General features: G+C 36.1%; 1 protein-coding gene across 4 annotated transcripts in view; it reads right to left on the bottom strand.

The window, feature by feature from the left end:
- Positions 1-26812, bottom strand: part of LOC110453741 (tumor necrosis factor alpha-induced protein 8-like) — a 111812-nt gene that overhangs the window by 42613 nt on the left and 42387 nt on the right. For 2 of the 4 annotated variants that reach the window (XM_021502848.1, XM_021502854.1), the window contains exon 3: positions 16584-16693. The gene's annotated coding sequence lies outside the window, so the exon portion shown is untranslated. Of the gene's footprint in view, positions 1-3435; positions 3553-16583; positions 16694-16826; positions 16886-26812 lie in introns of those variants that run through there. The other 2 variants (XM_021502850.1, XM_021502849.1) reach the window with 2 other exon arrangements.

Below are 26812 nucleotides of genomic sequence, written 5' to 3'. Positions count from 1 at the left end.
ACTTGATGATTCCCACCACCACCACCACCACCACCCTTAATGGCCAGACTTGAAACCACGCCAACCAGCAAATAGGTGTTCAGGGTGTAAACCCACAATTAACCCATTCACCCCTAAGTTACATTTGAACCTTACCAAATCAAAGAATGTGCAAGTCTANAACCCATTCACCCCTAAGTCACATTTGAACCTTACCAAATCAAAGAATGGGCAAGTCTAGTTTAAATATGTAGGGTTGAATGAGTTAAGACCTAACTACCTAGCTGTACTGACTGGTGATAATTGGACTATCTATCATCAGCATAGATTCCAATAATATATAGTTCCCTATCAGACCTTAGGCTACACCTAATCTCCATACTACAAACATAGATTCCAGTAATATATAGTTCCCTATCAGACCTTAAGCTACACCTAATCTCCATACTAAACATAGATTCCAATAATATATAGTTCCCTATCAGACCTTAGGCTACACCTAATCTCCATACTACAAAACCTTCAGGGAGGGAAACAGCCTGATAACCAGAATCCTTTAAATTCCAGGTGGAAAACATTTTGAACTGCGTAAAATGTATCACTGATAACGATTAATTTTAATAACATTCTATTGGGCTACAGTGTCTCATATTTACATTTCAATACAATATATTACACTACGAATCTGATCTGATGGAATGCACACTATACCAAAATGAAATTATTACGTCACATGTTTGACATATGCATCAAAATAAAACTCTGGTATAGAATTCCTTTCTCAGCAATAAAGTATATAATAGGCACCCTCTCGAGAGATAATGTGTTTTATGTACAAATTTTATATTGTTTAAAGGAAGCTAGAAAGATGACTTTTCCAACATTTGGTTCAATGCATTGTATCATATATAGCAGTCAAGAGTTTGAACGATCCTGATTCAACCTCAGTCTGGTCAATCTAAAACCTAGGGTACATTCGCGTTACCGGTTGAAACGGTTGAACCGGTTGAACATGTAAAGAAAACGACAGGTACATATTTGGACTGAGGCTGACCTCAGGAAAATTTGGCACGTTTAGATTGAGGGGTCCAGACGTGCCTGACCGAAACTAAAATGCTGACTATTGCCAATTTGCGTTATTTCTTTCTAAAACAATGTCAAGTCACATGTAGTTTTTAAGTTACGTTATGTTAATTCAGTGGACGGATGAAAGAAGGTCATAATATTCTTGAAACACTGTTTTTTATTCTCCGAATCTGTGGATTTTTAGCTCTGCTTATAGAACGGTCCAAGTGTGTTCGTTTATCGTGGAAAATTTCTGCGCCACACGTACCGTTTCAACCGGGATACGCGAATGTAGCCCAACCTTTTCCTACTTTTGTTTCGCTATAAACTTCTGTCTAGAAACATTTTTCGAATCAATGAAGTGTTTTCTACCCATTACCGTTTATTATGATATGCTTCTGTTAACTGACTATAATTTTTGTTTATATTTATTGGAATAATATTTCTGGAATATTTATTTCCAGTAATGTGTTGCCTTCTATACCATAGAAACCAAATAATCCGCCAGCAACCTGGATGATTCACGCAAGGTAAATAATGGTAGTCAAGATATACCTGAATGTGTGTGTGGTATACCCTACCAAGGCCTATATCACCACAAAAATATTTTCTGAATTTGTTTGTTGTGTTTGTAATACACATTTTTTCATCAAGTACGATGGTGAAATTTATCTAGGCACAGTACTTAAAGTTATCAATTTAATAATTATAGTATTTGTATTTTTAAGACATTCTTTTAGATATAACTTATAATATAATTTCTTTTAAATAATAAACTCATTGTAAGCTGATACTACTTTTAAAATAAAAAATATTACAACTTGTTATCAAATAACTAAAAAACAAGTTGTCATATATTACAAACGGTCTATGTCGATGATGTCACTGGTGTTCTATTCAGGTAAATATACTTCGGTTTCTCATGAACAAACACAGACAAAATACTCGTAGATTTTTTTATCTGTAAAAAACCCAACATTTGTTTGATGAAAGCCGAGATACCAGTATTACGGGTCAGCAAACCTGGAAGGGTGACGATTCGGAGGTCATAGAAATAAGGTCAAAACAGGATAATAAAGGTCAAAAGCAGTTCTGAAACATTCGTAACTTTTTTAGTCTTCATTGAAAAGTGTCGTCAGATGACATTTTTGCTCGCAACTTAAAGAATAGGTGTTACCTGAACATACATAACAAATAGCCACTATCTTTTCAGGGGAACTCGCCTGAATCCTTATTGTGTGAAATTTGATCATCCTTTATGTGACGGAAAGAATGAGGAACTTCTATGTATATGTAGGTTCACGGTGTGTATGTAACAAAACCTAGTCACAGATGCTCCAAGTATGGCCAGCTAAAATGTACAAGAGGCCCAAAGGGCCGGGATTAACCTAGCTATTTTGGAAGTGAAATTGAAATCTACTGTGTCCATGATGATGTCATATAATTATGTTTGTTTTTTATTGTACAGAGCTTAAACAGCAGAGGATTTTCAGTCCTATAGCCAGAACAAAATCTGTGTATCTGTGTAAGCATAGTTTGGGTCAGGACACCCAAGGAATATTAGCAACTGTATTTGCGCAGATTTTGATCCTCATAGACTTTAAGCGATCATAATTTGGTTTAAAACCTGCCCAATAGTTTTAGAAGAGATGTTAAAGAAAACAAGTCCTTTTGACCCCCTTGACTACGCCTTTCAGCCCTAACTAGGAGGGTCAGCCCCTGTATTGCTGTAACTTTTGATCCCCATGGGCTACTGATGCCATCAGCATAATTTGGTTGAAACCTGCCCATTTGTTTTAGAAGAGATGTCATTCATATCAAATAAGTCAATCTGACCCTTTTTGTCTCTACTGTTCAGCCTCTACTAGGTGGGTCAGTTCCTTTAAGAAATATCAATACAATCTATCACAACTGGATGCTTTATATGAGATAAATAGAATCTATAACCGTTCTATGTTATGGATATGGTAATTTTTTTACTTAAACTAGACTGAAGAATGTTGAAATGGTTTCTTTTTTTCTTAAATATAAAACGCTAGTTCTTAGTTTTTGTTTTCTGCTGTTAAAAATAGGCTATGACAATTTTGCTGTCATGTAATCAGTTTATATAATTAAAACAATGCTTCAAAAATTCAGAAAAACCTGGATTATAATAAATTTTACATAGATCAATGACATTCCCATATCCTTTTTAATTACTGGAGTGACACCATTTCAAAATGTATTTGCTATTGTTTTCACAATAATGTATTTAACATTTCTCTAGGGAAAAATAACTGATCCTTTAACTCCAAGGGAATGTGTCATTCTTCACGGAAATTTGTGCTACTTTCTTTAAATTTGTAGCAAACGCAGGTGTTTTTTTCCTAGATAAAGACAACATAATCTTACCTTGGGTCAGTATCAAATCGTTCCTGTCCAGTAAGCTACACAAACACACCCGTAACCTTCTGACATTAGTCAGTACAGAGCCTGTCCGAAGAGACTACTTAGTTCCAAAACGACCTCCTTCAATAAAAGAGTTAACCAAAGCTATTGGAAGGCTATCCAGGCTATCCTGTATAATCATGATAAACATTATTTTTTTTCAAATCCAAGGGGTTCTGTGAGACGATTTTTTTGCAGAAGTAAATACTTTGACATGTTTAACGTGTTGACGTCAAGAGATTAGAGGGTGCGAACAACACCTCGACAGGAGAATTTACAAGTAACAGTAATTGTATATGATGTGCAAATCAGCACGTTCTCCCGAAACCTTGAAGATGTGTCAAACAGATCTATGTCATTAGAAACAAGGCAGTCTTATATTCGTTTATTCGTCAACGTCATTCTCACATTTTTTAATCAACATTTAATCTTTAAGGAAGCAAGAAATTACCGGCATTTTTTTTTTTTTTTTGTTGCACATCTTATTCATGTTGACATAAATTGTGTGTGGCTTTATCACTGTTACAGTAAATAGCCTTTAATCTGTCCTCACTTACGAAGACAACGTTTGAGTCGAGTCGTATCAGTACTTTGTCATTGACGTGAATGCCACAGAAACTCTGCAGCCAGAGATGTAAACACCACATCAAATGCAATTTACAGACTGGAAGGTGTCGGCATAAAGCTGGCACAGATGTTGCTAAAAAGTTCAATGTGCTTCATCTTGTAACTTTTACAAGCAAACAAAATTCTTTATCTCTCGCTCACAAACTTTTAATGTAATCAGTCTCTGTGATTAAATTGATATAGTTGATGCATTGACGATCCAACCTAGCTGCAACACACTTTGTTCACCCTAGACAAGGGGCCGTGGTGGCCAAGTGGTGAAGTCGTTTGACATTCTGCTACCACTTGCCCTACACCACTGGGTCGCGGGTTCAAGACCTACTTTGGGAGGTCACCAGGTACTGGCCATAGGTAAGTGGTTTTTCTCTGGGAACTCCGCAGAATTATTTCGCTGTTCAATTCGGAAACCCACTTGCCGCCACATGCTTTGTTTGAGATACTGTAGACGTATAATAAACGGGTAAATCTGTATCTGCCTAGACGTACAATAAACGGTTAAATCTATATCTGCCTAGACGTACAATAAACGGGTAAATCTATATCTGCCTAGACGTACAATAAATGGGTAAATCTGTATCTGCCTAGATGTATAATAAACGGGTAAATCTATATCTGCCTAGATGTATAATAAACGGGTAAAACTATTATCTGCCTAGACGTACAATAAACGGGTAAATCTATATCTGCCTAGAAGTACAATAAACGGGTAAATCTGTATCTGCCTAGACGTACAATAAACGGGTAAATCTATATCTGACTAGATGTATAATAAACGGGTAAATCTATATCTGCCTAAACGTACAATAAACGGGTAAATCTATATCTGCCTAGATGTATAATAAACGGGTCAATCTATATCTGCCTAGACGTACAATAAACGGGTAAATCTACATCTGCCTAGATGTATAATAAACGGGTAAATCTATTATCTGCCTAGACGTACAATAAATGGGTAAATCTATATCTGCCTAGACGTACAATAAACGGGTAAATCTATATCTGCCTAGACGTTCAATAAACGGGTAAATCTATATCTGCCTAGATGTACAATAAACGGGTAAATCTATATCTGCCTAGACCTACAATAAAAGGGTAAATCTATATCTGCCTAAGTTGTTTTTGTCACCAATCATTGCTTCATCTTTATCATCTCATTCTTCATTTAAAAACCATGGAATCTACAAGGGAAAGCGGCAGTCGAACCCGAGTGAGTAGGTAATGCTTTTTTATGACGAAGTCTCCTTATGAAATGGAATTATACTATTACGTTGGATAACCTGTTGAAATACAGTACCCAGTGGTCATTTTTTTTTTGGTTCTTAACTATTTTTTAACCATTTTTGGCAATTATGAAGCCTTATTGCTAAAGTTGACCCAGCAAGAGAAATGGATACAAGGAAGTCTACATAGGATGGACCAGTTGGTTTTAATATAACATGTACATTACAAAATCTTATCTTTAGTGCTCAAGTTGACCCAGCAAGAGAAATGGGTACAAGGAAGTCTCCAAGGGATGAACCAGTTGGTTTTAATAGAACATGTACATTACAAAATCTTATCTAAAGTGCTCAAGTTGACCCAGCAAGAGAAATGGATAGAAGGATATCTACATGGGATGGACCAGTTGGTTGTAATATGACATGAACATTACAAAAGCCTGTCTTTGGTGCTTAAGTTGACCCAGCAAGAGAAATGGATAGAAGGATATCTACATGGGATGGACCAGTTGGTTTTAATATAACATGGACATTACAAAATCTTGTATGTGGTGCTTAAGTTGACCAAGCAAGAGAAATAGATAAAAGGAAGTCTACATCGGATGGACCAGTTGGTTTTTATATAAAATGTACATTACAAAATCTTATCTTAAGTGCTCAAATTGACCCAGCAAGAGAAATAGGCACAAGGAAATCTACATGGGATGGACCAGTTGGTTTTAGAATATAATTTTCACATTACAAAATCTTATCTTAAGTGTTCAAATTGACCCAGCAAGAGAAATGGGTACAAGGAAGTCTTCATGGGGTGGAGCAGTTGGTTTAAATTTAACATGTACATTACAGATTGTAGGATTAACTAACTGTGACTTTCTACAAACTATTCAACTTGCCAGAGTGGTTTGTCGATAGTGCTGCTTGCTTTAACAGACTAACTACACACATATCCTTTGACAGGAAGTGATAAACAGGATGTAGCTATTACCATAGTGACACTGTGTCATCAGTATATGGAATGTAGGCGACCACAGCCATAAAATAATCTTCCTTAATTAATTGTCGCCTTTATGTATTTTGTAACATTTCTTTTAATTTTACCCATAACAGAATAATCGGCTCTAATCATGAAAACAGTATTTTGAACAACACATTCAAGACCATCTGTCACACATTTTCAGTGAGACATGAAGAAGAGGAATGGTCAACCCAGATCTCGAGTTAAGTCCAATTCCCAACCTTAAAAAGTTCAGTTTAGACAGGTTTTATAACAAAGAAGACTTTTTTTATCATGTGCAACTGAATTTTTCCTTTACTATGAATCAAAACTAGGTCATACTCGAACAAAGACAGAAGTCATGGTTTCCAATACAGCTGTAGAGCCTGCACAAACAAACTTGAGATATTTTTTTTATGACAACGTGCAGATACCGCATTGTATTTCCCTTATGTGAGTTTTGTGTCATGTTTTCCTTATTGGTGGACACAGAAAAGAAAACAGATGTCGATGAGGAAGTATATTACTGAGCAATAGTTCCCCTGACAACAACCAATCACAATAGGAACACACTTCCTCACATCCTGGAGTCACCAAGTAAGACTCCCTGATTCAATTGTCGTTGACCACAAGTGATTTGGAGATTTCATTTACATTGACCAATGAATCTGGTCACCATGTATCTATGATGAACTTAAGCTTATATGTTTATTTGAGCTGCCAGCATTGTTTATAATTTCTTTGAAGAAATTTGGTTTCCACTTCACAATTTACCTTAATTATTAAAAGTTTTCTGAACTCACATGATCACTCTCATCTAAAAACTCTTTTTCTTTTGAAATGGCCTTCATTTACTTGTGCATAATGGGTTAACTCATAAACCCCTGAAAATTCAAAATGAACTATTCCAACCTATGAATTGGAAGAGCTCAAATGTGTTTTCAGGGGTGAATGAGTGAAAAAAACCAGACAATAGGATATAGGATATTTTCTGACAGTGGCTGATATATCAAGGCTCTGAACAAAAAATGAAATTGTTATTGGAAAAAGGATAATTTAAAATGCAGATTTCATAAGCTTTCCTGTAACAGAAGCAGTTTCGATTTTACCCTAAACACACCAAAATCATCTACGATGTACAATAAATATATCAAGTTTGTGGTATAATGAAGTTCAGTCAGCTCAGACAAGAGATGACTGGCAAAGTTAATTTTGATAGAATACAGATAAAATAAACCTTATTATTCCAGCTCTGACTGTCTAGGAAACCAAAACCGAAACATTACCATCACATATGCGGTAATGTGTAAACTACTTATTTTCTTCACCTACTAGATTCTGAAGAATATAAATTACTGCTCTATCTACTACCTATTTCTCCAATGTACTGACTGATTTCAAGTACCGCTTACATATCTTTAACTCATTCACCCCTGAAATTTCATAATGAACTATTCCAACCTTTGATTTGGAAGAGTTCACATGTGTTTCAGGGGTGAATGAGACAATCAAGACAGCAATATTTATTGGTATACCTGGAAATTGGTGACTCAATGAATCTTTAACTCTAATGGGGGCAAGATGGGTAAATTTCAATCCCTGGGCTACATTTCTTCAATTGTCAAACCGTAGACTTGAAAAGGTTTGGTTAGGTGTTTTTTTGTTTTATTTTCTTGTAATATCTGTGGTCCTTGAAGGATGTGCCCTGAGAAGTACCACCAAGCTGTGGCCAGTACTTGGCAACTGCCTCATGTAGGCCTAGAACTGCAACCCAGTGGTGGAGGGCTAGTGATCTTAGATTGTGAGACACCTTAACCTCTCCCCCACTGCGGCCCCTATGCCGAGACGTATCACTGTATAATCAGAGATTTTTGTTGCCTTCGTGTTGAAGACACCTATGGCTACAAGACTATAAAATATCATTGATCTGCTGACCCCAGTGCATCACTCCAGGTCTTTTAGATTACTATCTAATGATGTCTTCTCTTTCTTACACTGCTTCTTGACAAAGCAGGTTAGCCAATTATCAGGATAATGTAACCAGGTTAGATATCCTGCTACGGCGTATATAGATAACGACATCTCAGCGTGGTATCAATTCAAACGACATCTCAGTGTGGTATCAATTCAAACGACATCTGAGCGTGGTCTCAATTCAAACGACATCTCAGCGTGGTCTCAATTCAAACAACATCTCAGTGTGGTCTCAATTCAAACGACATCTCAGCGTGGTCTCAATTCAAACGACATCTCAGCGTGATCTCAATTCAAACGACATCGCAGCGTGGTCTCAATTCAAATGACATCTCAGCGTGGTCTCAAGTCAAACGACATCTCAGCGTGATCTCAATTCAAACGACATCGCAGCGTGGTCTCAATTCAAACAACATCTCAGTGTGGTCTTAATTCAAACGACATCTCAGCGTGATCTCAATTCAAACGACATCTCAGTGTGGTATCAATTCAAACGACAACTCAGCGTGGTCTCAATTCAAACGACATCTCAGCGTGGTCTCAATTTATACTGAGTGGCTCCATCAACAGTGGTGAACGCTGACGTCATATAAACCTAGGTTGTTTAGAGCATCCTCACATAACCTTAGCTTTTGTGTGACCTCATTCACTGTGGACACTATCATCATGTGACCTTAGCTATTTCCAGGGTAGGGGGGTGGGGGGGGTCACCCCATCATCAGTAGATTACTGTTGTCATAGCAAAGATGTAAAACTAGGACTATATTAAGCCAAGAAAAGGAGAAAGGAGTGTTCTTAAAAATCTTAATACTAGAAATAACCACTGGACCATTACCCTGGACCATTACGCATAAAATAACCACTGGACCATTACCCTGGACCATCACGCATAAAATAACCACTGGACCATCATTCCGCATGAAATAACCACTGGACCATCATTCCGCATAAAATAACCACTGGACCATTATGTATAATAAAGAATTATTTTAAAAAGACAAATTTCACTGCATTATCAAATTCTAACAGTTTTTAGCGCATTGATGAATTGGCGCAATTACGAAATATGCATTACAAAACAACATACATGAACTGAAATTGGCGCGTTGATAATTTAGCACAATTTTTAAAGTGTGACAGGCGCTAACATAGGACTACCTCTAACATAAGACTACCGCTAACAAAAGACTACCGCTAACATAAGACTACCCNGCTAACATAAGATTACCGCTAACATAAGACTACCGCTAACATAAGACTACTGACTACTGCTAACATAAGACTACTGACTACTGCTAACATAAGACTACTGGCTACCGCTAACATAAGACTACTGACTACCACTAACATAAGACTACCACTAACATAAGACTACCGCTAACATAAGACTACTGACTACCGCTAACATAAGATTACCGCTAACATAAGACTACTGACTACCACTAACATAAGACTACCGCTAACATAAGACTACTGACTACCACTAACATAAGACTACCTCTAACATAAGACTACCTCTAACATAAGACTACCTCTAACATAAGACTACCACTAACATAAGATTACCGCTAACATAAGACTACCGCTAACATAAGATTACCGCTAACATAAGACTACTGACTACTGCTAACATAAGACTACCTCTAACATAAGACTACTGACTACCGCTAACATAAGACTACCTCTAACATAAGACTACTGACTACCACTAACATAAGACTACCTCTAACATAAGACTACCTCTAACATAAGACTACCTCTAACATAAGACTACCACTAACATAAGATTACCGCTAACATAAGACTACCGCTAACATAAGATTACCGCTAACATAAGACTACTGACTACTGCTAACATAAGACTACCTCTAACATAAGACTACTGACTACCGCTAACATAAGACTACCTCTAACATAAGACTACTGACTACCACTAACATAAGACTACCTCTAACATAAGACTACCTCTAACATAAGACTACCTCTAACATAAGACTACCACTAACATAAGATTACCGCTAACATAAGACTACCGCTAACATAAGATTACCGCTAACATAAGACTACTGACTACTGCTAACATAAGACTACCTCTAACATAAGACTACTGACTACCGCTAACATAAGACTACCTCTAACATAAGACTACTGACTACCACTAACATAAGACTACCTCTAACATAAGACTACCTCTAACATAAGACTACCTCTAACATAAGACTACCACTAACATAAGATTACCGCTAACATAAGACTACCGCTAACATAAGATTACCGCTAACATAAGACTACTGACTACTGCTAACATAAGACTACCTCTAACATAAGACTACTGACTACCGCTAACATAAGACTACCTCTAACATAAGACTACTGACTACCACTAACATAAGACTACCTCTAACATAAGACTACCGATAACATAAGACTACTGACTACCGCTAACATAAGACTACCGCTAACATAAGACTACTGACTACCACTAACATAAGACTACCGCTAACATAAGACTACTGACTACCGCTAACATAAGACTACCGCTAACATAAGACTACTGACTACCGCTAACATAAGACTACCGCTAACATAAGACTACTGACTACCGCTAACATAAGACTACCGCTAACATAAGACTACTGACTACCGCTAACATAAGACTACCGCTAACATAAGACTACTGACTACCGCTAACATAAGACTACCGCTAACATAAGACTACTGACTACCGCTAACATAAGACTACCGCTAACATAAGACTACTGACTACCGCTAACATAAGACTACCGCTAACATAAGACTACTGACTACCGCTAACATAAGACTACCGCTAACATAAGACTACTGACTACCGCTAACATAAGACTACCGCTAACATAAGACTACTGACTACCGCTAACATAAGACTACCGCTAACATAAGACTACTGACTACCGCTAACATAAGACTACCGCTAACATAAGACTACTGACTACCGCTAACATAAGACTACCGCTAACATAAGACTACTGACTACCGCTAACATAAGACTACCGCTAACATAAGACTACTGACTACCGCTAACATAAGACTACCGCTAACATAAGACTACTGACTACCGCTAACATAAGACTACCGCTAACATAAGACTACTGACTACCGCTAACATAAGACTACCGCTAACATAAGACTACTGACTACCGCTAACATAAGACTACCGCTAACATAAGACTACTGACTACCGCTAACATAAGACTACCGCTAACATAAGACTACTGACTACCGCTAACATAAGACTACCGCTAACATAAGACTACTGACTACCGCTAACATAAGACTACCGCTAACATAAGACTACTGACTACCGCTAACATAAGACTACCGCTAACATAAGACTACTGACTACCGCTAACATAAGACTACCGCTAACATAAGACTACTGACTACCGCTAACATAAGACTACCGCTAACATAAGACTACTGACTACCGCTAACATAAGACTACCGCTAACATAAGACTACTGACTACCGCTAACATAAGACTACCTCTAACATAAGACTACTGACTACCGCTAACATAAGACTACCGCTAACATAAGACTACTGACTACCGCTAACATAAGACTACCGCTAACATAAGACTACTGACTACCTCTAACATGAGACTACTGACTACCTCTAACATAAGACTACCGCTAACATAAGACTACTGACTACCTCTAACATGAGACTACTGACTACCTCTAACATAAGACTACCGCTAACATAAGACTACTGACTACCTCTAACATGAGACTACTGACTAACGCTAACATAAGACTACTGACTACCTCTAACATGAGACTACCGCTAAAATATGTACGTTTACAGCATTAATGGGATGGATATAGAATCATAGTTTACAAATGAAAAAAAATCTCAAAGTTATCAACTCTAAATCAAAAGAAATTTCTTTTCAATTGTTCAAGGGTGAGCATTGTCATACTTCTATCAGCAGGTGTTTTTATTAGGTTAACGTTGAGAACTGTAATCACGATCAGCAGTTGTTTTTATTAGGTTAGCGTTGAGTACTGTAATCATGATCAGCAGGTGTTTTTATTAGATTGAGTACTGTAATCATGATCAGCAGGTGTGTTTATTAGATTGAGTACTGTAATCGTGATCAGCAGGTGTTTTTATTAGATTGAGTACTGTAATTGTGTTCGGCTACAAAAAAATGCTTCACTTTCATTAAGAGCCATAATGGTTAAATTTGATCATTCACATCCAAGGTTGAACAGTCGACAGATACACACGATACCAACGAGGACAAGGACAATCGTAGCAATGCATCGAATATTATGTTCCACTTCCGTAAAACAGCTTTTGTACATTAAGATACTACGAAGGTCAAGGTAAATCGTAAACAAGACAGGCAAGGCCAGCTTCATTGTCACTACGAAAAGTGGAAGACAGATAGAAAATTTGTTTTATTATAAATCTATATCATATTGAATAGAATTTTGCATAAAAATACCATCAATTTGATACCACTTCACGATCATCTGACGAGGTTTATATGAGACAATCATTATGGATTCATCTACGTGTATTTCTGTCCATCAATAAGGGTATGGATGGAACGTCTATCTCTTGGAAATCTCGTTTAAAATCCACCCTAGGTTTAACATGTAAAGACCAACTCAAAGCAATATTGAGGAAGTAAAACCATTAACAGTAATAAAATAACACGTTATCTCTCGGAAATAAGCTAATTGGCCAGTAGCATTCATGGACCATTTATTATGGGAATATAGCAGTAAATAGCTTGGACAATTTTACATACTTTCCGATTTTATTAAGGTAAAGTTTGATAATTTGTTATGTGATATATTTGACTCCATTTCATTAATTACAGACTACAAATATATTTATGTGACCAGGAACATTTGACAAGAAAGAAATTAGAAGCAACATAAGACATGACATGAATATTAATTATTTTAGCTAGTTTTAACCAGAATTTGAAGGGAGAAGAGCACAATAAATCTGTAGAAAACATTGAGGCAGCATTTTTCATTCAGTTGAATGAAACATACACAATATTAAAAATATAACTTTCTACTCTGAAATCTTAAGCATTTGCATTAAGGTCATGTTTGGTTTTTTCCTCTCAATTTTATTCGATCAATTTTGGACTGACCTTGATTAGTGTTAACACCTTATGTGCTATAATCGTATTTCTCCCTTACTGTAAAATGGCAGCTCTAGACTACATTTTTATGATTTTTTTATGATCATTCATTAAGCCCTCAGCACTGATTTGAGAAAACGTATAGGCTCTTGTTTCTACGTCATCCAGTGATATGACCCCACGCCATTTACATCACTTTTGTCGGATAACTACAAATTTTGCCATGGTTATACACTTCGTGCCAACACTTTCTTGTCATTTATGACACGCTTGTGTTCAACGGTTACACTAGTCATTCATTATTCTACTCACAGACATGACCAACAAACAGTAACCAATTTTTGTCTGGGTTTTATTTACGTCTTCATGTCCCATACCACGTAAAAGATCAGAAATCTTCACAAATTGCTCATTTTCACCATGTTTCACTCTTATTTCCAACTTTTCAAATCAGTAAAATGTCTTACACCTTACTATTTGCTGAAATTTGATAAGTTCTTTGGATAGAACAGCTTAAACTTTGGTACTTTTAGCAGTTGTTTTGTCAAATAAGTCACAGTGAATACTTTTTAAGACATTTTAGATTTTGCAATATGATTCTTCTGCCCGAGAAATACGAAAGTTTGATTCACATTTCCCTGTGACTTACCCATTACACAAAACTCATGAAATGTGATGCTTACAAATTCCGTAGCCAGATGTTTCCAAGTGCATGTGACCAAAGTAATTGAAGCCTACAATATAGCTCCAAAGTGTTCTTCTGATTCAATGGAGTAAGTAATGTCACCAATATACTCGTAGTAAGACTGTAAATAACTTGTGTGATAGCCGTACCTTCAAACGTCTAAGGTGTACATATTTACACTGAACGGAAGAGATTTCAGTCGTGGTGACTAACAGGCAACATGTACCTGTCACACCGTCACTCAATCATTAATAACTCAATAAAGCCTCAAGTCTGTCTACTATCTGACCAAAATGCCATTTACACTAAACAACCCTTGGTCGAAACCTGCAGCTATGTTTCCTTAACCAAAGAGATGTTTACACTGAACGAACCTTAGTTCAAATCCTACAGCATTGTAACTGCAAACAGTTGAACACATTTGCACTGAAGGATACTTGGTTCAAACCTTCAACACTGTGAACCTATTGAACACATTGACACTGAAGGACAATTGGTCCAACCCTTCAACACTGTGAACCTATTGAACACATTTACACTGAAGGACATTTGGTCCAACCCTTCAACACTGTGAACCTACTGAGCACATTTACACTGAAGGACAATTGGTCCAACCCTTCAACACTGTGAACCTATTGAACGCATTTACACTGAAGGACAATTGGTCGAACCCTTCAACACTGTGAACCTATTGAACACATTTACGCTGAAGGACAATTGGTTCAACCCTTCAACACTGTGAACCTATTGAACACATTTACACTGAAGAACAATTGATCCAACCCTTCAACACTGTGAACCTATTGAACACATTTACACTGAAGGACAATTGGTCGAACCCTTCAACACTGTGAACCTATTGGACACATTTACACTGAAGGACAATTGATCCAACCCTTCAACACTGTGAACCTACTGAGCACATTTACAATGATGGACACTTGGGTTTTCCTGCCAAGATTGACATCCAAAAAAAGGTCTTATCTTCTGGTGGCTTTCCCATCACTTATCAGAATCATTTTCCTATCTCTCTATGCTGCGTTTCTGCTAACACATGTTGCAATGCTGATAAAGTTCGTAACAAAATGTCATTAAAACTTTCTGCCTGTATCTTCTTAACAGTTTAATAAAATGTATGGTTTCAATATCTGATCCATTTCCTAATAGAACATGAACTTGATATACAGTCTACAGTAATTTGTGTTCTTTGCGGTAAATGAGAAAGATGGCTTCTACAAAAAGGAGTAAGTCATTATGTAACTTGGCCGATTTTTACTCAGAGTTAATCAGAATCATAACTCTTTCCTATCAACACAGCATACGTGTATAAACGGAACCATTTCATCTCCGTGCCACATGGCCCGATGATTTTGTTAAAGCGCAAGAAGAAATATTTCATGGAGATCGAATGACTCTTTAAATGTGATACACAAAAAACATGTTCACCAACATGTGGCTGCCATGTGCTCTGGGAACTCCGAAGGATTGGGCTGACTTTATTTATGTACCCCGTCATTTCTCAGTTTTTGTAATCTTAAATAGCTCCATTAGAGAGTATCATGGTCAACTTTCTCCGACAAAAATTGATTTAAAGATAAAACTTTTAATGTGGTATGTTTATTGTATAAATAGACCTGTCACACAGAATCTTCAACTTCTTACAATTCAATAAAGGCAGAAATTTGAAAAGCTGATAACAAATAAGTGCAAACAGGGTATCTGTGAATTAATTTGTTTAAATGTATATATGTTCTTTCATGTAAATTGGAAATATCAATATTGGGCTGTTGTCTGAATATGATGTCTAAACATTTTGTGTCATATTTTATATTTAAAGTAAATATCAGTATAAATGGGAAAGAGAAAGTAATTGTATAGACCAGCAGTGCTCTAGTAAACCCAGCCCGGATAATTGGATCCACTTAAACCTGTTTAGTCATACTAGTTAGGGGTTTTCTACACACAGGGTTTTAAGGCTCTAGCAGGACGCACTTATATACTCAGTAGGATGAGACCGAAGTGTTTATCCCTTAAAGCAACATTATTATACTTACATGTATGTTATTGTGTGTGAGAGCTTACTGTTATATGCATTCTAAATCACAAATCCCCTTGGGGGGAAATATCTACATTTCAACCATCAAATACCATTATCTGTTGATAAAGTTTCCACAGGATAAATTCCTAAATGCCAGTTAAACCTTATTATTTGTAAATGAGAAGAAAAAAACCATTTACATGAAGTTTTGAAAATGAGTGAAACTATTTCTGCTATATTAATTAGATGACTATCACAGATTAAGAGGAAATGGAGCGGATGACATGATGTCCGAATCAGGTTTATACTAAACCATTTGTTTTTCTAGCTTACTGATAACATGATGTCAACAATGTCCACAACTTTCTATGGCTAATACAACAAAATGGAAAATACAAAAATTTGGATATAAATATATCACTACTTACCGATCGCTGACCGTCACATTATACGAACTAAACTCCATGCAGTATCAATCTCATGAACCCTCGTAGTTTTATCTCAATTCTTGTATACAGAGTATCCCACACGCTTCCTCCTGCAATGGAAGTAAGTGAAAACTCTATATCCGTACAGAAATCAAATCATGCGTCTTTTGTATTCATTAAATAAAGCTTAAATGTACGAGTGTCTACCAGGCCAGGAGTGTCCCAGCCAGATGAGTTACTCACAGCGCTAGTGTACACTTCCTCCAGCATTGTATAGGCCGACTACACAGGATATATATACATACATGTGTACACCAATAAAGAGGTTTGAAAAAAAAAAGTTAAATATACATACATATATGGTTATATATTACAGGATAGGAAATACTGCAAACTAAGCAGGATTAAGTAAAATCTCCAGTTTTTGATGTACTCTAGATTTTTGTCAAATATATTACATCTGTTAGATAATACGTACATTTCTAAGGTCATTTTGAAAGCTCAACATCAAGACAGAAGAAACTATGACACATACAACATGTATAACACATACTATAGAAAATGTATGACCTGGTTTGTTTAAATTAATGCTCAGTTCAATTTTTTCCTTGTCTGTAAAACATCTAAGGTTGAGGCCCTGCTAAATTCCTTTCTGTGAACACTGGCCTTAAAAAAGTTACTTTCCTTTTTAATTTGTGTTACTTTTTAAATATTAACTATACAGTATTTATACAATTCCAGTTTGCTGGCCCTTTGAGGGAGTTTGAACATTCTTAAATAATTCCCAATAATGTTGCAGAAATGTAGGAATGGAACAAATATTTCCGGTAGCACAAAGGTTAGCTCCTTCCTTTATTAAATCAAATCCCTGTGGTGGAACATATATTTGAAAAACAGAAATTATTACAAAGTTGACATTTTAAATCTCAGATATGTTTTCACATACAACAGAAGGGTTTTCATAGGTTCCACCAGCATCTGACCTTGACATTGCCCAGGAGTAGATGGGCGCGGTGCATATTAGACAGTCACTTAATGACACACATGTACAACATTAATTGCTTTGGGGGATACAGGATTTAGGTCAATTATGAAATGGGGTGTACCAGTATAAGTTGAAAAAGTGAAGATTGTGTTATAATTTTGAAATTTACAGGTTAGAAAAAGAAACCACGAAATTTGTTCTATCAAAAGCAATCTGTTTTCTTAATTACTGGGACAAGGATTACTGTATATACCAGGCAAACTTTCACACGGTCAAATATTCACCCTTTTCCGATAAAATCCGTGTTCGCCCAGTGTAAATTTCGTCCTCCACATGTAATAACTATATATTGAATGTTGTGTACTAACATTTCGCTGTCATGACAAATTGCCCTCATTGAGGAGGGACAAAAAGGCGAAAGTTAAACTGCGACAAAATGGTAAACAGTTTCACAGTTTTACAGGCCATTTATAAATCCCAAATATTACAAAGCAGATCATTAACGATTTCTTTGATGTTCCCTAGCAGAGGACGAGTGTAGAAAATGTCATTATTAATTTTTATTATCAAGTGCTGCCAAATTCTTATTATTATGAAAATTTAGAAATCCATTTTTGCATGGATCAAATTTTCACAATACTTTTTTTTTCAACAAAAATCAAATCAAACAAAAGTTAACAAAAGTACATATATGTATTAACTGTCATACAGAAAGAAGCATTAACCTCAATTTTTCTCTTTAAAATCCAGAAAAGTTTATCCTAGAGGTGTTTCCATTTCAGTTAAACTAAAATTTCAATTCAGACATTTACAGAAATTTTAGTATGAGCTAAAATTTCTAAAATGATGCTCTATCTTCAACATAGCAATGGCAGGAAGCCTGCTGTATACACTGGATATTATTTCATAAGCTTGAAGGGATGATATAACCTTGCAATAAGTATATACTTTGTAAAAGAGAAAAAACTTTTGGCGTTACAACCATTTTGTAATATTCCCCCTTTCAATAAACATAGGTATATCATATTGACCGAACAAGTACTTCATTGCTGATAAGTACCGTCACCATGACTCAAAAGCCTATGAATACGTGAACAAGATTGCAGCATGTCACCAATTTCTGCCAATGCTAAACTATGGACTCGATTCAGGCAGTTACGATTATAACTCGCGTATGTGACACTCCACCTTCCCAAGATGCACCAGTTCACCAACTTTGGTGATCACAGGTGAATTAATGTAGGAGACAGGCTCTGGACAAGCGGTATCTCACACATTTTGCACTTTTAATCCAATGTCAAAGGTCAAAATGTAGGTCACCAGTAACTTGCACATGCACATTTTGTGCAGGCGCAATTTGCAGACACTTATCCTTCAGAAACATGTGGTTGATATTGATTACAGTACAAATCAACTTCAGGCTACTAGACCTGTTATGATACACAGGTGAAATATATATGTAGTTACATGTATCACTCCTCAGTAAGTTTCCTGCCAACAAAACTATACTTACTAGCTTATCTCTCTGCAGTATTTCCCACCTGCTTATGTTATTGCCTCCCAGCTCATACTTGCCTACCAGTCTATACTCCTCTCCACACCAACATGCAGTTCTTTCTGTCCTTTCTTCACCACAAACATGTTCTCTTGCCAAATTTAAGTCTTGCCTACAAGCCTGTATTCTAGCCCGCCTAGTCTTGCCTACAAGCCTGTATTCTAGCCCGCCTAGTCTTGCCTACCAGCCTGAATTCTTTGCTTCCAACTCTTCCCTACAAGTCTGTATTCTTGCCTGCCTAGTCATGCCTACCAGCCCATAATCTAGCCTGCTTATTCTTGCAATGCCCAGCCTGTTTTCTTGCCTACATAGTCTTGCCTACCAGTCTGTATTCTAGCCTACCAATACTTGCCTTCCAGCCTGTATTATTGCCTTCCTATTCTTGCCTACCAGCCTGTATTCTAACCTGCATAGTTTTACAAACTAGATTGTTATCTTGCCTCCCTAGTCTAGCCTACCAGCCTGTATTTTAACCTGCCTAGTCTTGCAAACTAGTCTGTTTCCTAGCCCGCCTAATCTTGCCTACCAGCCTGTATTCTAGCCTGCCTAGTCTTGAAAACTAGCTTTTTTCCTTGACTGCCTAGTCTAGACTACCATTCTTGCCTGCCTAGTCTTGCCTACAAGCCTGTTAGCTTGCCTACTTAGTCTTGCCTACAAGCCTGTTTCTTAGCCAGACAAGTTTAGCCTACCAACCTCTTTTCTTGCCTGCAACTGCCAGCTTTTTCTTTTTTTGACAAAAGCAACCAAAGCATTTTCATATAAATAACATCAGAAAAACTCCAAAAAATTCAAAGGAAAATGATCATTCACCATATCTCTGTTTTTAATAACTTGATCACTTATTAACAGCATGTCTTTGAGGTTTTTTTTGATACATGGGTACATTTTCCCTGAAACATTTTTTTATTTTGCTCTAAACACATATTTTTAGTAAATTTACACCAAACAAGACTGCTTTATGTTTTAATCTATAGCGATACCCAGTGGAATTTGCAAAATGGTCACATAAAGCAGGGGGTCAGAATACACAGGTGCTGAATTTTTATGTCAGGGTATATATATTCATGTAAACCCCAGATGAGATTATATTTTGGTGATCACAGCAGAATATTTTCAGTTATATGTTACCATAGGTTATCAGACATTGAATATTAGCTGAAAGTTACCTATACTATGGTGTAAATAACATTTTATGGCCAAATGAAAGTAAATTCACAAACGAAAAGCTTTTTATTGGTTCAGGACAAAAGAAAAACAATGGGGGGACTAGTACTCCATTATCTTTGTACAGTTATTGTTAACTGTTAAAATAGTTTCCCAATCAAAAGCGATGCTTATGACCTCAGCCACAGTGTTTATCAATATAGCAAAAGCTATAAATAACTTAAGAATGTCTGGTTATGTTCACTAGGACATATTTATGCGTTCTCTAGGACATATTGCCTCAATACGTCTCGCTGTGACATTCTGCGGAACTGGCTAATTCTAGGTCATAAAGGCACCCAGACCACACTTCTCCTTGTTAACTGTATGTGTCGGCTCGATCTCCTTGTAGTATGATCTATATATGCTCATCTTTAGATATTAGTTCATTTTTGTTCGATATTATCTAGGATATTGGTCATACATGTCAACTATTGACATCTCCAACAAATATTTATGAAGTTTTCATACATATATATATATATATATCGTACACTGGATAATTTTCTTCTCGTCAAATAATCACCGGTCAGCGTGAAAATCTGTATTTGCCTAGTGCTAATTTCGCCCTTTAATTTACATGAACATACTATATATATAATATGCTGTGAACTAATGTTTGCTATCACGATAAATTCACTCTCATTTTGAAAGGCAAAAAAAAGGTCAATTTGAAAAAAAAGTAATTTCCTGGTGTCTGTATAAATCGGATGAAGACACAGAAATATTTCGGAAAAGATTATGTAATTCATATTCATAGTTTTCAACATTTATTTTTCACATCAAAGGGGTAATTCAGTTATAGTGCACCTTGATTTGGGTTCTCTTCTTCATTTATAACACAGGTTGTGTACTTAAAGAGTCATCTTGTTCATAAATCTAACAGATTTAGAGTTGTCTTCCCTTTATTTCTATCTGCAGCAAATTCAATCAATTCAAACTTTAGTTTTCTTTCCTACATTAATAGATTTATCTTGAAACAATGCTAACTTTCTACGCAATCTTTATAAGCATCTGGTTGGTTTTCACATTCAAATCTTGAAGATGTAACAAACGCTGCATTTGTTTTGAGAGTTTTCCCAGGAGACAACATCTGGTAATTTTCCTTCCAAACATCTGAAGTTTATGAGCAGTGCACAATTTATAACTCACTCACTGGGCGTACCAATGCTCAATAAGTTTAACAAATACCAGAAATCGTCTTAACTTTTGTTTAAAAAATTTCACAATAGAGAACTGTGAAAATACAGACAATTAATGAATGGTTTTGTATCTACTGGTACATCTCTCGAGATAGAAACATGATGTAAGTGTTCCTTTTGGCTGTAGTCAGATTTCAACTGAAGTTGAATTTTCTTCAGACCTTTTAATTCACAAGAGCTATATAACTTCTTATTTCCAAGAGATTTATCACACATTTATTCATGTGCACCAAGAGATTTAAACATATTATACGTCATAACAGCACGTCTGATTGGTTTTATTGATCACATGATGGAGAAATAAAACATCATATTCCCCTCACATGCTCAAGTTTCCCTAGACATATTTCCCTTACTCTGAGCCTCTTAAGAAAAAAATTGACAAGAACCACCACACCAGAGTTCCAAGTGACAGAAGCAGACGGCACATCAACCTGACCATATTTACTTTTGTGTTATTGGTTTACATCAGTATAATAACATATTTGACCTTATGGTAGGGAAACACTATTCTTTGTTTCCCTTCAATTAATCATGTTTCACCTGGGTGTGTAACATGGCCAAAATCGTTTATATATTGTGTTACATGGAAGGAACCCAGAGAACATGGACCGTAGTGGTTGCTCAGGTGACCACAGGCATTTTTATGTCAGATCTGGGAATTGAACCCCAGTTTTTCAAGGTGAAAGGTGAATGTGCTAACCACTGCGCCACCTGACCACCCAACCCTCCATGCCAGATGGCAGAAATCCCACTGGACCGGCCACACTGTAGTTAACATCCCACTGGACCGGCCACAGTGTAGTTAACATATAACATCTTATAGCAGTCTTATTGCAGATTTAATGATAGCCTCTATCTAGTTTATCTATTTACAGTTGATACTTCAGGCACCTCAAAACAAAGAGGTAAAGAATCAATACTCCTGTTTGGCCCCTGAAACCATGACTACTTAACCGCAATTTGAAATGGTTAATAAATAATTGACACGTGAAACAAAGCCTTTGATTAATCCAAATGAGCTGGCTAATAGTGTAATGCCCCCGGAATCAATAGTACATCCACTGACCAAACGGGGTCAATAACTTGTTTATGTAACCTACCAAAAAGTCCAGGATTCTGGACCAATAATAGGCCACAGTGTAAATGTACATCTCTAACAATCCCATCCTTCAAATTTTGTATTTACTATCACTAAGTTATTTATAAATCTATTTTGGAATCAAATTATTTCTTTAAAAACTCATTTTCATATTTATAAGCAACAAAAAAATATATGAATCTGAAGGATTTGCATGAGCAAAAGATGGAAATATTAATAACAATGCTCAAACTCAACTGTCAATTCTAATATGAATTGCCTGCTTTTAAAAGATCTAGAGCCTCCACTGATACAGTGTTTTTCTCCTGTATTTCTTTAACTTTCATTCAAACTATTCATTGTTACAATGCAATAGATACGCCTATAGGATACAGTATGTAATGGTATTCTGTTGATTGCCAAATGTATATGATTTCATGAGAATGGCAGAATATAAATATTTTTCATGAGTGCAAAGCATCAATATTTTCTGCAATACCAGTGAAGTAATTTCTTGATTCAACAGAATAATCAATTCATTTTTTCTTTTCTTTTTTAAACATTTTTAAAGCACCTACAATGGGCGAAAATGTTACTGCATCAAAAATATTTGGCATAATATTTTGTCAAGCTTGACAACAGGGCTTCGCACCATGCATTTTGAATGGACTGCTCAGCGCAATCCCATTGTTTTCTACCATTATCTGGTATATGACCCGAAAATCTCCAGCTTTAACCAACCCATTCACCCCTAAAGTCACATTTGAACCTTACCAAATCAAAAACTGGGCAAGTTCAGTTTAAATATGTAGGGGTGAATGAGTTCAACTTTAATGCAGTGTTTAGGAAGTACCATTCTGATTGGTCAATAATAAAATATGTGGTATCTTCACACTATGACAGATGTTGATTTTGATAAATGACACAGTTTAAGGATAAAATTTATATCAAATTGATCAAATCTAATATATCACTGTTAAAAGTGTAATAAAGGTTACTCTATATAAAAGTAATATATCCCCTCTGCTCATACAGCAAGATAACTTTCCTACAGAACAAAGTTTGTTATATAATCAATGTTGTTCATGAAAAGGATTTATGTCCATGTTAAATCAATACCGAACATTATCAGCATTATCTGAAAACACTGTGAAATTCAAGGTATAAACACCACCTTGTCTTACACCAGGATCAGGACTTATGTTTAAGGACTCGCACAACTAAATCAGCCAATCAGCAAGTGTTTCATATGATTGTAATCCCTATCCAAAATTTGTTCCAAGTTAAAACAGTGCCTCTGAGTAATTTAAATAGGTAATTGTTGACATATTTTACTTTGAATGAAATTTACAGATATTGAACTTTAGAAAAATGTATATTTTCAATAGATTTTAAAATGTGATGGCAGATTTATATGGGGTCAAATGTCAGGGGGTGTTCACGTCCCATTTCACCGGTTTGGCTTGTAACTTTCGGTTGTCAAAAGCAGACGCCTGTAGCACTCTTAAATACCACCAAACTCCCCAAAAAATGCCTTTTTAATCCTTGTCAGGTATGTATCTGTGAATCTAGACAGTTGTCACTGGTGTTGAACTTCAAATATTAACGCTATTAGCTCAAACGCTTAGTAATAACATATAGTAAATGATTTAGTTGGTTGAGCCTTTAACCCTTTCACCCCTATGTAACTTTAGCAGACTGCCATGCATTGATATGGATGAGTCCATTATGGTCTACAGTGGTGAAAGGGTTAAGGATCCCTGTCCCAATGCACTCTGATTTTTCGTATTTACAGTAACCTACCCTTGATTTTGATTTGTATATAACTGTAGCACAGTTAACATTGGTCCAGGACATTTCTGTTGACCAGGTAGCCCAGTAGCTTAGAGTGACAGCAAAATAATTAGAGGTCCAAGGTTCAAATCCTCGCCTAGCCACGCTATTTTTTGTTACACTCAGGACTCTATTTTTGGTTATTTGTTGTTTATTTCATCTCTATTATATTTTCATGAAAGTCTGCAAGGTATGTTTTTCTTCAAAGCTATAATCGTGCCGGAAAAGTTACTTCAAGTTCATAATTTCCGGTTTTGGCGGTATTACGGGGATCCTTGACCTTCTTCACTGAATAGCAACAGATCCATGCTCAGTAATAATACCATAGTTCCCCCCTTTATTTCAAATTCCATACAGTTTGGATGTGGTCTTGTTAACACAGAATCTCAAAACATAATAAATATATATACATAACAAGTTTCAGAAAATTTGTGACCACATTGTATCATGCTTTGTTACATCACAAACTGTGGTATTACACAACTTATATGTATCAATAATGTATGGGATGGTGTCCGAACCTGCATTATAAAGTAAGTATAGCCCAAGGATATAACAACAAGACTTGCTTCTTTTGCGACTGTGTATGAGATAGTATTACAGCGACATGCTTAAATAGTATTTGGTCACAAATCCATTTTACACTATGACTTACTTGACTTATTCCACTGTATCCAATGGGGACAGAGGGCGACCATTTTACATTATATACGTTATATTTTTACTTTATTTTCAATTACTAATATGATCTTGATACTCAATCATTCTTCATAAATTTTGTACACAATCCAGATATTTATCCAAAATTCATTTTGACATTATTTGCATAAATTTCCATTAAATACAACAGCTTAAGAAAGAAATAGTTACTTTGATAAAACATATCATCATTAATCATAAAAATATATCATACATATTATCCATTCAGGAACATTCAATGAAAAAAGTTCATTATTTTTTTTTTACAACAATTATGAAACATGTTTTAAGAACTGTTAATAATCACCCTAGTTGACCCATCTACAGAGGGGACAAGTACCCAGAGAAAACCCATTTGGTTGGTCAGGTGACCCAATATCTTTTCATGTCTGATTGGGTCAAACTGTTTTAATGAAAGGCAAGTGCACTATCCACTACTATAGGAGGCACGGTAGTCTAGTGGTAGGACGCCAGGCTCGTGACCAAAGGGTTGCAGGTTCGAGTCACAGCACGGCACTGTGTTGTATCTTTGAGCAAGATACTTTACTCCGCTTGTTCCAGTCTACTAAGCTGTGACTGAGTACGAGGTTGGGTAGTGCTAGAATTGTAGAATGCGAGCTGTGAGCACCGAAATGGCAGCACCGGCTGTATGCTCCCCAGGGAGTTGAGAAAGATGTAGACTGGTTACAAAGGCCCTTTAACCACGGATAATAATTTGTGAACCGCTTTGAGACGACCTACGAACTAGGTTGTGATAAAGCGGTATATAAGAACCTCGAATTATTATTATCATTAATACGCCACTTGACCACTGTGAAGTACATAGGATACATAAGGCAAAACAACCTCGTAACCAACCACTTGAATTTGATTCTGGTACTTACCTCAGATATCGTGCATAAAACTTGAGATACAAGATAACAAATGGTGATAAGTCAGTTCACTAATCCATTTCATTTCTTAAATGGTTCTAGGAATCTGTTTTCAATCATTTTACTACATCACTACAGCAGATGAAACACTCTCACTAGGTTTCAAATGTTTTAAAGATGAATCATGAAATCTAAGAATTGCGAAATGGTAAACAAATAACATGGGATCCGGATGATTCCCATCGATCGAGCTTACGCAAGATACGATTATACCTACAAATTTCTTCTCGTGTTTTACATCGTAAAAAGTGTTAGTGTTGGTTTCGTACTTCCAAATTTAGGATCCCAGCAGAGAGAAAATTTAATCAGTTCTATCTAAAATTGAAGGTGGCCTTCTTTAATTGTGGAACAGAGTAGAAATATCCTGAATGTGGTGTATTCCAATCTCGGCTAACCCTATTGGAAACTGTGAAGTGTCGTCTGCTCCATACAAAACCACAAACATTTTATTTAATCTCGAAAAATGTAATGTCTTGGAAATCAAGCTTAACACATCACACTGTCCGTGTTATCGTTATTCAATGATTAAAAGTCATCAATTTGAATTCATTGTGTTGAAAGACACTTCAATTAATTGGAATCAAATAATTTCACCTTAATACCCCGAGTAATCTGATTAGTGTAAATGATCTTAGAGGACTTTCTCAAAAATTCAATTTAGATTTCTAAAAGAATAAATATCTTTTGCATGGAAAACATATGCCTGAAGGAGCACTGTGAAACTGGATATTTTTGCCCA

This window comes from Mizuhopecten yessoensis, unplaced genomic scaffold (assembly GCF_002113885.1).
Source record: "Mizuhopecten yessoensis strain PY_sf001 unplaced genomic scaffold, ASM211388v2 scaffold7493, whole genome shotgun sequence".
NCBI classification, from domain to species: Eukaryota; Metazoa; Mollusca; class Bivalvia; order Pectinida; family Pectinidae; genus Mizuhopecten; species Mizuhopecten yessoensis.
The sequence above is the reverse complement of the archived record's forward strand: the minus strand, read 5'-3'. Positions and strand labels throughout refer to the sequence as shown.